Genomic DNA, 13,297 nt, shown 5'->3' on the forward strand with positions numbered 1-13,297 from the left:
TAAAGAGTATTATAATAACTACAAGAAGCAGGACTATTAATTAATATTGATAAGTGCAATTTCAAAGTTAAGAGTACTAAATACTTAGATTTCATCATAGAAGCTGATAAGAGAATTTGAATAAATTCTGAGAAGATCTCTGCTATTCTTAAATGAGAAGCTTTATATACTGTGAAAGATGTATAAAGCTTCATTGAATTTACTAACTTCTATCAGTGATTTATACAAAACTTCTCAGATATCATGAAATCACTTACAGATCTTACTAAGAAGAATTCAGTATTTTAATAATCAGCAGACATCAAAGCTGCATTTACACAGATAAAGAAGATGTTTATTAATATCTCTCTATTAATAATATTCAATTCTGATCATAAGATAGTTATTGAGGCTGATTTCTCTAGCTATATGACAGAAGAAGTGATATTATAATATAATAATAAAGATGTTCTACAATTATATGTCTTCATGTCTAAGAAACTGAGTTCTGCTGAATGTAATTATGAGATCTATAATAACAAACTTCTCACAATTGTATACTATTTAGAAGAATAAAACTCTGAACTTTAAAATATCTTCAAATTTAAGATAATCACAGATTATAAGAATCTCAAATACTTTATAACTACTTATAAACTCACTGAATAACAGATATGATGATCTGAGTTCTTAAGTCACTTTCATTTTACAATACACTATCATTCTGACAGTCAGAACTTGATGACAGATGCTCTCTTATAATAAGAGTAAGATATATTATCTGATGTAACAGATACTCACTGAATGAACTGAGAGCATCAGCTCTTGAATCTGAAGATACTAGTTAATCAAGATGAAACAGTTTATAATACTATACATGCTTCTTCAGTTAGAACTATTATTAATATCTTCACTTCTTCTACACTGAATAAACTGTGATATGCAGCAGCTTAGACAGATGAACTTCTTCAGACTCTTATTAAAGTAGTATATCAAGAAGCATCTCAATTTTTCCCAGAACTATATATAAGAATTAATATCTCAGAATGTTCAATCAATGATAATAACACTCTATAATTTCACAAATAATACTGAGTCTTTCACTTCAAACTCTTACACACTTGAATAATGTAAGAGATGTATAATTCATGTATAATCAGTTATTCAGGCTGTGAATAACTGTATAGAATAATCTTCTGAGAGTTCTACTAATCTGAGATATTAAACAGTATCAGACACTTCATTTGAAACTGCAATCACTGTTCTTCTATTATCTTATAAAAGAACTATAGAAAAGATCTATTGAAATCACTTAATATCTCTAATAGAATTTAGTAAGATGTAGTAATTAACTTTACTATTAATCTATCTGAGAGTAAGAGTTGTAGAAATATTCTGATTATTGTGAATTAACTGAGCAAAGATATAATATTGAAATCTTGTAATAAGATGAATACTGAACAAGTCACTGAAGCTTTTCTATAGAGCTCATTCTATCAGATATATGAATTGCTGAGATCTATAGTATCAGATCAGAGCTGTTAATTCATAAGTACTCTCTGAATAAGAATCTGTCAAGTTCTCAAGATTATACACTGTCTATCAACTGTTTATCACTCTGAGACTGATGATATATCAGAACAGATAATTCAGAGTATGAAGAATTATCTTTATAAGTTCTGTAATTACTTATAAGATGATTAGTATAATCTTCTTCTACATACAGAGATTACTATCAATGATTAAGATGTTATTTTAATAGATATAAGTCTGTTCTTTCTTATATATAAATATTATATAAAAGTGTTGAATCTTCTAGAGATCTCAGAGTTTATATCAGACTCTCACAGTCTGATTCAGATTACTGATAATATAGTAATAATGCTTTAAGATGTCTGTGATTGAGCAGAGGTCTTCATGACAACTGTGAAACAAGATCAAGAGAATTAAATCAATGTTTATCAAGATCTCACTGAATAATATAAGATAGAAGATCTGATATAATTGAATCTTAAGAATATATAAACTATACATTCATCTCATACACTAGATTACTGTCATGTCAAGTATAAAGTGATAGAAGTTCTAGATAGTTATAACTACTATCTTAATATATTATCAGAAATTTATAATGTATTTCACACAAGCTTGCTCTGCTGCACTGTCACTGATCTGTTCTCTTCTTAACTGACTTCTGACTGACAGTCATCAGACATCATAGAAGAAGATAATGAGCTTGAGTGAGAGATTGAGAATATTCTCAATGAGAGATCTCACAGCTGCAGCTGATAATATCTTATAAAATGAGTTAACTATAATCAACTGATCTGAACTCTGAGTTCTGTATTATTTAAAACAGCAGCTCTTGATCAATGAGAACTGCTTCTAAAAGAAGAGAAACTAATGTGATGAACTGTGCTCAATCAATTATATAGACTATTCTGTTACACTTCATAGATTCTTCTGTTTCACTATTGAATACATACATCTCAATTCTCAGTCATTCTCAATCACTGATTCTCAGCTGCTATAAATACATATAGATTCTTCCGCCCCGGAGCTCCACTGTATACATTATCACATACATGTATAGATATTTATCTCAATCACTGATTTCTATACTTTCTCTTTCTTTTTCTTCTTTAATGTTTTTCTCTTTGTTATATAAGACCTATCAATATTATACCAATCTATTCAGCGTAGGCCTCTTACAATAATAATTATTTTATAGTTTTTCTATTTAAAAACAGCTTTATTTTGAGCTTTGATAACTTTGTTCTCTGAAAGTATTTAGTCTGAAAAAACCTATAATTATTTATATTGTCAATTTTTATATCTTACTAAATATAAGATGGAAATGAATAGTTTGAAGAACTAATAGTATGTAAGAAAAAACAGGTAAAAAGTATATTATAGATGTAAACAGAGTTAATCACTGAAGAAGAAAACAGAAAAAAAGTATTCTCTCAGACTTTTTCAGTGTTAATTTATTGTGACGGGCTGCGCCTGATTAATCATATAGACTATTCTGTTACACTCCACAGATTCCAACCACTTCATTCTTGAATGCGTATGCTCCGATTCTCAGCCATTCTCGATCGCTGATCCTCGGCTGCTATGAACGCGTGTATATTCTTCCGCCCCGAAGCTCCACCGCGTACATCACCACATATGTGTATAAATATTCACCTTGATTACTGATTCTTGCACTTTCTCTTTCTTTTCTTCTCTAATGTTTTTATCTTTGTTATATAAGACCTATCAATATTATACTGATCTATTCAGTGTAGATCTCTTACACTATAAAAATGTTCATCATCTTCTTATTAGAAAACAATTATTCACATATTATCTTCTCATCAGAAACAATTATTCATCAAGAGATATTTAAATATATAATAATATGTAAGAAATAGAGAAACAGTTAAGTGAACACTAAGTTCTCAGATAGAAGCTGCTTGTCAGTCACTCTGATCTCATAATAAGATTTTACAAAGAGAATATCAGTGAAAGACCTGAGAGTTCTGACACTCAGATATATAAGATATTTATATAATTACACTTCTTCAGATTTCACAGATATCACATATCTGATAAATGATATAATCATGTCTAATGATAATATGAGAGAATCTCTGAATACAAGTATAGACACAGTGCTACAGTGACTCTGAGCAATGTTAAAACTACAATAATAATAAATAGCTGATATACATGCAACTCAATAACATTAATATAAAGAGATTTAATAACTAACTCATGCAATTTCAACATCTACAGAATTGAATATAAAAGCACTGAAAGAATACTTAGATACTTCTGTATATTTTAATGCTTCTGATCTCACTCTCTACTTATTATGAAGAATGAAAATACTTATAAAACTGAGTATAAATGAAGATGTCATCAGTTCATTAATCAATCAAGATTGATATATCAATGAATAATTGAAAGATCATATAAAACAGAAGTTTCATTCATGAATGAAAGCATGTGAATCAGTATTGTGAATATCTGATAATATTATGAAATATCTTGATATTCTGTTCTGAGACACTGTCATGTAATAGAAAGTATTAGATTGACTACAGAGTATCTGACAGAGAAACACTTCTCTTATAACATTCATTTCTGACTTCAATATCAAGATTCTAGAAGCAGATGATCAATCTTGAGAGAATTGAATAAAGATTAGTATACTTAAGAAGACATTAACTTTTAAACTCTTACAGACTCTTGTAAGTGTAGATAAAGATCAGACTTATGAAGACTTCTGCACACAGCTTCAGATAATGAATAATTATCTTATCAAGCTCAAGAATATACAGAACAGTGATAGAAGATATTACACTTCAGCAACTTATATATCTGTGCTGAGAAATAACAATGATGCAGATACTATGAATTGAGTAGACTCAAATGTCTATATATAAGCAAGAATCTTCACTGTCTGAACAGACTTTCAAGTCTCTGAGATCACTTCTGAAGAAGTCATCAATCAATGTCAATGTGAAGTGTGTATCAACTGTAACTGATCAGAACACATTGCTTTCAACTGCTGATTAATCTATGTGTCTTCATACTCAAGAGAAAGATCAGTATCTTCTTATTTAAAAAATGAATCAGTATCTGTTTATATCAACCATGTTATATTAGAGAAAGATTCAGAAGATAACTATAAGAATGTCTCAGTGAAACAGAGAAAAGATTAGCTTCTGTTTAAATTTATAAACAGAAGCTTGAAGAGATCAGATGATAATAATTTAAAGAGAAGATAATAATGAATATAATTCTTGTATCTACTGTGATTGATAATATGTATAATATGAAAGCTATAATAGACAGTGATCTATGCTACTATATAATAATAAAATCTTCAGTTGTAAGATATCATAATCTTCAGTGTATTTCTTTATTAAAATCTCAACTTCTCACAGAATTTAATGATTCAAAAGACATTTGTATCTGTTATATAATAAAGCTGATCATAGATGTAAGAGAACATCAATATGAAAATGCCTATGTATATAAAGTTGATAATCTTGATTATAATCTTATATTAGAACTTGTCTGACTATCTGAATAAGGCATCTTATTAAACACTTGAAACAGAAGCTTGATATTCTCTAACAATAATAGAATTCATAAAGATGATATTTATAAGACTATTGATCTGACACAGATCTCTATCAATATCTATAAAATACTCAGAAAAAGAAGTCACTGAAAGAATTGCTAATAGCAGAATTATATATCAATCTATTTCATCAGTCTGACTGATATTAAAAAGACTCTAGAAAAATTATCTTATATTATAATAACAGATTCTTATACAAAACTTTCTCAATAATATCATGAATATCTAGATGTCTTCTAATAAGTTAATATTATAAACATATCTCTCTTACAAGATTTCAGAGTGAATTACAGTATCAAGTTAGAGAAAAAGAATAATAAGAACTCTGAACTGTTATGAGACTCTCTTTATAACATGTTCTGAGATGAACTTCTTCTTCTTTGAAAGACACTTAATAATCTGTTAAATAAAGAATTCATATGTATTAGTAACTCTTCTGCTGCAGTCTCTATTCTCTTTGCAAAGAAATCAGATGAAGAACTTTGATTCTATGTGAACTACTGAGATCTGAACACATTGATAAAGAAAGATTGATATCTCTTATCTCTTATCAATGAAATTCTAGCACAGATTGAGTGAGCTTAATAGTTTATAAAACTAGATATTGTTACTGTGTTTCATAAGGTTCATATCACTGAAGAAGATGAATGACTTACAGTATTTTAAACATGTTATAATCTCTTTGAATGAATAGTTACACTCTTTGAACTGACTAATGCTCTCAGTACATTTCAGAAGTATATCAACTGAGTACTCTGAGATTTTCTTAATGAGTTTGTATCTACTTATCTAAATAATATTCTCATCTTTACTGATGAATTCAGAAAAGAATATCAAGAGCATGTGTGAAAGATATTATAACAGCTACAAGAAGCAGAACTATTAATAGATATTAATAAGTGTAATTTTAAAGTCAAGAGTATCAAGTATCTGAGTTTTATTATAGAAGCTGACAAGAGAATTTGAATGAATTCTGAGAAAGTCTCTATTATTCTTGAATGAGAAGCTCTGTGTACTGTGAAAGATATATAAAGCTTCATTGAATTTACTAACTTCTATCAGTAATTTATACAAAACTTCTCAGATATCATAAGATCACTTACAGACCTCACTAAGAAAGACTCAGTATTTCAATAATCAGTGAATACTGAAGCTGCATTTATACAGATAAAGAAGATATTCATTAATACTTCTCTACTGATAACATTTGATTCTGATTATAAGACAGTTATTGAAGCTGATTTCTCTGACTATATAACAGAAGAAGTGATATTGTAATATAATGATAAAGATGTTCTATAATCATGTATCTTTATATCTAAGAAACTGAGTCTCACTGAATACAATTATGAGATCTATAATAAGAAACTTCTTATAATCATATACTGTTTAGAAGAATGAGACTCTGAACTCTGAAGTATCTCTGAATTTAAGATAGTCATAGATTATAAGAATCTCAAATACTTTACAATTATCTGTAAACTTATCAAATGATAGATATAATAATCTGAGTTCTTAAGCTGCTTTTATTTTATAATACACTATTATTCTGATAGCCAGAACTTGATGATAGATGCTCTCTTATGATGAGAGTAAGATATACTATCTGATATAATAGATACTCACTGAATGAACTGAGAGCACTGACACTTGAATCTGAAGATACTAGTTAATCAAGATAAAACAGTTCATGACACTATATGTGCTTCTTCAGTTAGAACTGTTATTAATATCTTCACTTCTTCTACACTGAATGAACTGTGATATACAGCAGCTCAGATGAATGAACTTCTTTAGATTCTCACTGAAGCAGTATATCAAGAAGCACTCTGATTTCTTCCAGAACTACATATAAGAACTGATATCTCAGAATATTCAATCAATGATAATAACACTCTATAATTCTGTGAACAATACTGAGTCTCTTACTCTGAATTCTTATGCACTCAGATAATGCAGAAGATGCATGATTCATGTATAACTGATTATTCAGGTCATGAACAACTGTATAGAATAATCTTCTGAGAGTTCTACTAATCTGAGATATTAAACAGTATCAGACACTTTGTCTGAAACTGTAATTACTGTTCTTCTATTATCTCATGAAAGAACTGTAGAAAAGATCTATTAAAATTACTTGATATCTCTGATAGAATCTGATAAGATGTAGTAATTGACTTCACTGTTAATCTATCTGAGAGTAAGAATTGTAGAAACATTCTGGTCATCATAAATCAACTGAGCAAAGATATAATATTGAAATCTTGTAATAAAATAAATACTGAACAAGTCACTGAAGCTTTTCTACAGAGCTCATTCTATCAGATATATAGATTGCTGAGATCTATAGTATCAGATTAAGACTGTCAATTCATAAGCACTCTCTGAACAAGAATCTGTCAAGTTCTCAAGATTACATGCTGTCTATTAACTGTCTATCACTCTGAGACTAATGATGTGTCAGAATAGATAATTCAGACTGTGAAGAATTATCTCTGTAAGTTCTGTAATCACTTATAAGATGATTGATATAATCTTCTTCTATATACAGAGATTGCTATCAACAGTTGAGATATCATTTCAACAGATATAAGCTCATTCTTTCTTATATATGAATATCATATGAAAGTGTTGAATCTTCTAGAGATTACATAGTTTATATCAGACTCTCACAGTCTGATTCAGATCACTGATAATATAGTAATGAAACTCTGAGATGCCTGTGATTGAGCAGAGGCTTTCATGACAACTGCAAAACAAGATTAAGAGAATTAAATTAATATTTACTGAGATCTCACTGAACAATATAAGATAGAAGATCTGATATGATTAAATCTTAAGAATATACAAATCACATGTTCATCTCATACACTAGATTATCACCATATCAAGTATAAAGTGATAGAAGTTCTAGATAGTCATAACTACTGTCTTGACACATTATCAGAGATTCATGATATATTTCATACAAGCTTGCTTCACTGCATTATTATCAATTTATTCTCTTCTCAACTGACTTCTGACTGACAGCTATCAGACATTATAGAAGAAGATAATGAGCTTGAGTGAGAGATTGAGAATATTCTCAATGAGAGACTCTGTGACTGCAGCTGACAATATTTTATAAAATAAGTCAGTTATAATCAACTGATCTAAACTCTGAGTTCTGTGTTATCTGAAACAGTGATTCTTGACTGATAAGAACTGCTTCTGAAAGAGAGAATTAATGTGATAAGCTGCACTTGATCAATTATATAGACTATTCTGTTACACTTCACAGATTTCAATCACTTCATTCTTGAATGTATACACTGTGATTCAAAGGTTGCTTAAGTCAGTGTATGATTACAGGCGTACGCTGACTTCTTATATATTGTAATATCATACACTAAATTAATTAGTGGCCGCTATAGCCCCTCTTTACATTCATATGCTAGTAGTTTAAAAGTGGCTGTGTTATTATCTGATGATTATACATTCTTCTAAATCACATTCTTTCTCACCAGATTCAGTCATACTCATATGACCATGTTGTACATTCTAGCTTCATGCGGATTAGCTTGCCACTAGTGTTTTGTGATTGTGTGACCTATCTCTGATTCAGCTAGTGTCTCACATACACTCTCACAAAGAAACTTTCACTATATTACTTCACTTATTTACTAACTTTTCTCATTCTTCAATCATCATCTTCATTATTGTCATCATTGAACACTATCATCTCATTCAAGATTTCTATCTCTTCTTCTGTTCAATTCTTTTCATCTGTTCATCTATTATGTTGTACGCATTTCTGGTGATGACTCTCTGTTCTTATAACAAGCATTCTCATAGTGCTCATACCAGGCAGTTTATTAGCAGTAAGTGTAACACATTGTGAAACATGATCAGAACTTGTTTATCTTCTAACAATTGCCAGAATGTACTATTATGAATGACATATCTTCTTCATCTTCTTATACATTCTCAACTGTTTCCTTCTCAGTGAGTTTCTGATTGTGTTTTCTAGCATAATTTTGCATGAATGCAGATACTGATATGTTGTTTTTATTCATGTAAAATCTTCACACATTGACAGATCTGCATCTATCAATGATAGTGAACTCAGTGTTGAATCATTGATTGAGAACTTGAAGAATGTGATAATGAAGAAATTGCTTATATCATGTATGACTGAGTCTTCTGTGTTCTCTCTTATCTCTTCTGTCACTTCTTTCCCTGCTGCTCTCTCTCAATCTTCTACACTTGTCCCTGTGTCTGGTTCTCCCACTCCTGCTATTTCTGTTTTCATGACTTCTACTTCTACTGCTTCTGGTTTTGCTGTCTCTACTTTCATTATCAGCTCTCCTCATTTTAAGGAGATATTGTATAGGCTTAATGAATCATCTCTCTCAGTGTGTACACTCTCACTCTTCTTACTGACTCTCAGAACAATTTATTATATAAAGACTGTGTATAACATAACTATCTGAAGCTCAGTCACAGACACTGATTATTACATTTATTTTAAATATTTGTGATGAGACAATCATTCATTCATATCAGAGAATCATCTTCTCTCTCAACAGTGTTGAGATTGTAAGTCTTTTTCTTTTTCATCTTTTCTTTCTAATACTGATTTTCCTGTTCTTAGAGAAAATTGTTATGAGTTTTACTGTGCACAAAGTCATAATGTTCACAGATATCAAGAAGCTTTTCATAACTGTAAAGTTCAATATTATAGAGATATCTACTCTGATGAATTTCTTTGAAATGATAGATCTATATCAGCTTATTCTCTGATGTCTATTATTCAACTTCATGATGCAGGTGAAAGATATCTGTGTTTTCAGAAATGAGAACATAAATGTTGTACTCTTTTACACCTGTGAGTGTGAGGCTTGTATGCCTTGTCTGAGATGTTGTTATGAGAATGAGCTGTTTGCATGCTGTGTTCTGCTTTCTACATTTCCCTGTGTTTCTCTCTCTCTCTCTGAGAAGCCTTGTGTATGTTGTAATTGCACATACAATTCTAAGGCCAGCAGGTGTTCATTTGATAATTGTTATCTCTGCTTTTGCAGTTTTATATGCTAATAATAGTTCTTAGTTACTTCAGTGTCAGAGATCATTTTAATTGAAGATGATAACATCACTGAGACTACTCTCTTCTACTCTCAAGCTTCTCTTATTACTTTCTCTCTCTCTTCTGCAGAGAAGATTATGTGTACACTGAATTATAAGTGTTCAGCTCTGAGTGACTTCTGCTGTTATTCATTCAGTTCTGTGTCTTCTTCTTCTTCTATTTCTTCTGTCTTTACTCTCTCTGCTCTGACTTCTGATTCTGTGAGTTCTGTACTCTTCTTCAATTTCTCTATATGTATATGTGCACATTTCTATATTAGCATTCCAGTCAATCTTGTGATAAATGATATTAATGTTGTACACAGAGTGATAGAGGAATCAGAGATGTGTATGATATTGTTATAAGAGCAGCTTACAGCTCTTAAATCTCTTGTAAATCTTGAGTTTTGAAATTTCCTTTATTTTTGATGTTTTTCAGATGATGTGGTGTTGAAAATAGATTAAACATGTGACATATGAAAATGAATGAGATGTGTATGATAACATTTGTCTTTTATGACTGACTCTTATAATTGATGATCAATTCATTATTTCTTTTCTTTTCTTATACTTTTCTCTTTATCTGCTAGTCACTACTCTTATATGACCTCTATATAATACAGTGTTCAGTGACTAGGTTCAGCAGCTTTCATCTTTTGTAATTCTGTCTTGTATATTATACTGTCTCTCTTCACCTGCTCAGATCACTACAGTGAACAGCTCATTGAAACTAATCTCATCTGATCTCTGAGCATTTTCAGAGATTGAGATAACTTGATCTCACATGTTTATGAATGTTTCAGATAGTTCATTCTCTGTGATCTCTGTGATTGAACTAGTGTAAACAGTTAAATTCAACTCTGAATTTCTTTTTCTTCTATGATCTGACTTATGTACAAGTCTGCTACTTTGAGACTGCTCTTTATTATATTGCACTCACTGTCTGTGATGTGTTATTATACAATTAGCTACAGTCTTATCACTTATTGAAGTGTGATATTTATCTGATTTCTTTATTTCTTCTCATTCTTTTCTTATAATTGTGAAAAGATCAGAATAAGTGAGATCATCTGATTTGTAAGTGTCTATGATTTCTCTTACTTTGTAAGACTTTTCAATTATAAGTCTCTTCTTTTTCAATGCTGATGATAGTGCTGTGAATGATTATAATTCACTCAGATCTTGTATCTTTACTTTCATAAGTTATGAATTATTGATTAAGTTGTGTAAGATCTGTCTCTCTGATTCTTTCAATGTATACATTCTCAGAGAATGTGATTTGAGTATTTTATATAACTCAAATCATCTAGGTTAGAACTTCTCAGAACTCTTATTATATATAAGAACTCATCTTGAGATTTGATTTCTTAACTAGTGAGTCTTATATTCTTTTTGATTGAATTGCTCAGTTCAGAAGTAACTCATTAGCTTTTGCATGTGTGTGGCTGATCTCTTTCAATCTTGGTTCCGCGTCTGCGACTACTGTATCTGCAACTGCTACTGCTGTATCTGTAACTACTGTTCCTGCTGTGTCTGTAACTGTTGTATCTGCAACTGCTGTTCCCTTTCTCACCTTTTCTGAAGCATTCTTCGGGATGCGCGGATGCAATCCATACAACAGGTAGAATAATGAATGCTTGGAGACTGCATGCTGTTGAATCTGTGTAGCCAGTAGTGCCTGCCTGAGATATTCATCTCATAGTCTTGTAGGCTTGCTCACTAGATATTTTATCAGCATATTGTCTAAGATTTTATTCAAGTGTTTCATCTTTCTGTTCATCTGTAGATGATATGATATTGTTCTACAATGTCTTGTCTGTAACTGACTCATGAAATGCCTCACTGCTTCTTCTATGAAATTTGTATTATTATCAGTTAGAATCTCACACAGCATTTCATAGTTGATATAGATCTTATTATATAGAAACTTCATTATCACCTTCTCTATTATCTTTGAAACTGCTTTCATGACTGGCCAGTCAGTAGCATAATCAATAGCAGTGATTATTCATTGATTTCTATTTAATGTTCACAGTAATATGTCTATGAGATTCACTTCTCATTGTTTGAATAATTGTATTATACACTTTATCTGATATTGTGCTTTCTCATGTTCTAATCCTTTCTTAGATTCTTTCACAACCTGACAATTCAGGCACTTGTGAGTATACATCTGAATGTTCTCAGCCATGCTTGGTCAGTATACTCTTGATTTGAGTATACTCATGAGTTCAGAGCTTTCTAAGTGACTGAATTCCTTGTGCATGTGAGTCATCAAGTCACATTGAAATGAAGATTCTAGATAGAGAGCTTCTGTGTATTCTAGATCATGATAAAGCACAACATTGTTTTTCAATTTTCTCAGCTTGAAGTTTGAAAGCATCTCTTCTACTACTTCTGTGAAATACTTGTCATCTAACATCTTGTCATTCTTCAAGTGAGAGATTATGATGTTTACTCATTCTGATTCCTTGCATTCTCTCAGTGCATTTAATGTGAACATCTCTTGTACCTGGTTTGCAGAACTCTCACTCATGAAATCAGATCTGCAACTGATTGCATTAGATATTACAGTGTCTAATTCTTTTCAGTATTTAATATGAAGATTGTACACTTGAAACTCTGAGATTCAACATACTAAGTGTTTGAAAGGTTTTATCATTGATTGTAGATAGACAAGGCTTTCATAATCTGTGATCACTGTTGTTATATGTCTATTGTTAATATATCTATCTCACAACATCAGCATGTGCTTGATCACTAGCAATTTCTTTTCATATACTGAGTAATTGAGCTCAGCATCTGATAGTTTTCTATCATTATACATCACTGAGTGCAGCTTGCTGTTCTTACTCATCTGTAGAAGAGTGTCTCTGATAGCTCATTCAGATATGTCTGTCTTAATGTAGAAAGGTTTATCACAATCTGATTGAATAAGCACTGAAGATGTTATTATATATTTTCTCAGTGTGAGAAAAGCCTCTTCACATGCAGTATTTCAGATAATTGAATGAAACTTCTTCTTTCACAGATTTGCATTCATTTCTCTTAAGAGATCTGAGAGTGATACAGATATTCATG

Source organism: Blastomyces gilchristii (genome assembly GCF_000003855.2).
Source record: "Blastomyces gilchristii SLH14081 genomic scaffold supercont1.11, whole genome shotgun sequence".
Lineage (NCBI taxonomy): Eukaryota > Fungi > Ascomycota > Eurotiomycetes > Onygenales > Ajellomycetaceae > Blastomyces > Blastomyces gilchristii.